Raw genomic sequence first — 2,238 nt, forward strand, 5'->3', positions numbered from 1 at the left:
TTTTTAACAACTTAAGAATAGAATTTCTAACAAAATATCAATGGACCTTTTCTATTACACAAATATATTATGTAAACAGAAAAGTGAAAATTCCTTTTATTAATAAAACATGTATAAGATACATACTAAATGATATGCTCTAGGGCATACTGCTAACATGTAAGTATTTGAATACGGATTGTTTGACTGCCTCTGGTTGAAGTTTCCTCCATTATTCACATATTTCATCTGCTCTAAGGAGGGTTCATTGAAATTGTTGTATTCTGAACTCACGTATCCTCCTTCATAGCTGTCTTCAGGTTGATTGTTTGTAACTACTGCATTGGCTTCCATCTTTTCGAGTTTCCTTGTGAACTGATCAAATTGAGCATTTATCATGCTTAGGGCGTCTACTTCTAGTACCCCTACAGTTTTCCTTGTATTTCCTCTTTCATTTGACCACTCATAATTATGGTATGCCACCCTTTCTAGAAGTTCAAGTGCTTGTGGCACTGTTTTCTCCATTAGATCACCTTCTGTAGCTAAATCAACTGTGCTCCTTGTAGAGGGTAATAACCCATTATAGAAGTTTGCACTAATAACCAATCTTCTATACCATGGTGTGGGCATTCTCTTTGTAGGTCTTTATATCTTTCCCATGTGTCATAGAGTGATTCTCCCTCCTTTTGTCTGAAGGTGTTGAGCTCAAGCCTTAGTTTTGCAGTCTTTGCTGGTGGAAAATACCTTGCTAGAGAAGCTTGAAAGAGATTCTCCCAAGTAGTGAATGTTCCAGCTGGTTGAGAAATTAACCACTTCCTTGCTCTGTCCCAGAGGGAGAATGGGAATGCTCTGAGTCTTATTGCTTGATCAGACACTCCATTCATCTTGAATGTATCACATAAGGCAAGAAAGCACTGGAGGTGATAGTGTGGGTCTTCTGTAGGCAAACCTGCAAACTAGGTTTGTTGAATCATTTGGAGCCATGCTAGTTTTAGTTCAAAGTTGTTAGCTTCCACTATGGGTCTAGTGACATTGGTTTGAAATCCTTGGACAGATGGAGCTCCGTAATCTCTCAAGAGTCTCAGTTTGTCATTATTATCGCCCATGGTTGGAAATTCAGGATCTCCTTGATTGTGCTCTTGATGTTTCCTTTCCCTCCTGATGGCTTTCAGAGTTCTGTCTATCTCTGGATCATAGTCCAATATTTCTTCCTCTGGCCTTGTTCTGGTCATATACCAGATTGAGCACTTGAGATAAAAAAAAAAAGAGAAATATAACCAGTAAAATAAAATAATATAATAAATATAATTAACTAAATCAGCTAAATTGCCTATCGCTTGATATTACTAATACCCAAGAGTCCTCGACAATGGCAACAAAAACTTGTTTGCCTGGTTTTACAGCCCTGCAAGTGCACGGATCGCTAATAAGTAATAAAGTGATAAGTAGAGTATCGTTCCCATGAGGACCTTTGTTTAGCAAGTACCAATGTACACAATAATTTTGACTGTCTAGGCTATCGAATTTTTAGGGAATGAAGTTTGTTAACTTTAAACACTAGAATAGTAAACTTAAAATGCAGTAATCTATTTTTGGAATGATCCTAAAGTTAAGATTTCACACTTGAATCTTATTAGGGATGTTATCTCATTTATTTACTGAATTGAGGTTCGTTTTCTTTGATGGAAATTAGCCCTAAGTTATCCTAAATCCTCTCTCAAGGCATCTAGGGTGTATTTTAATTAATTCAAACCTTACTTTCGTGGTGATCAAATTAATTAAAATTATTTAAGACCTTTGACTAATTTTTAGGTTCTACAAAGGTATCAGCCTATGTGTAGGTCAGAATTCCTAGGTTCAAGATCTTGATTTTCTAATGTTAATCTTCACCTTTCAATCCTTTAATCAACATCTACAATCATGTCTAAGTGGGTACCATCACATAGCATGCATTAGGATCACAAGAAATTAAATCAAGAAACGAATCTCAAGTCCAATAAATAAAACTTAATGTTCATCAATATTAATAATTACAAGCATTGCTCTCCCAAATCCAAAATAAAGAAATTACTCACTCATGGTGAATTCAACAAACATCATGATAAAAGGTAAAAACAATAAAAAGAAAACCATGTAAAGAAATAAAGCAATAGAAATCTATCTAGGGAGATGAAACGAAGAAACCGAAGATAGTTTGCAGCTTTGATCTTATCGAACTTCAGCTGGAGAACTTCTTTTGGTATTGATGCGGAGCCCGAC

At 35.7% G+C, this 2,238-nt stretch overlaps 1 non-coding gene across 1 annotated transcript; it reads left to right on the forward strand.

Moving 5' to 3' along the window:
• The first annotated feature begins 591 nt into the window (after positions 1–591).
• Positions 592–698, forward strand: LOC131178960 (small nucleolar RNA R71). Its single transcript, XR_009147967.1, has one exon. It is a non-coding gene; the product is annotated as a small nucleolar RNA R71 (small nucleolar RNA).
• The last annotated feature ends 1,540 nt before the right edge of the window (positions 699–2,238 follow it).

This window comes from Hevea brasiliensis, chromosome 3 (assembly GCF_030052815.1).
Source record: "Hevea brasiliensis isolate MT/VB/25A 57/8 chromosome 3, ASM3005281v1, whole genome shotgun sequence".
Lineage (NCBI taxonomy): Eukaryota > Viridiplantae > Streptophyta > Magnoliopsida > Malpighiales > Euphorbiaceae > Hevea > Hevea brasiliensis.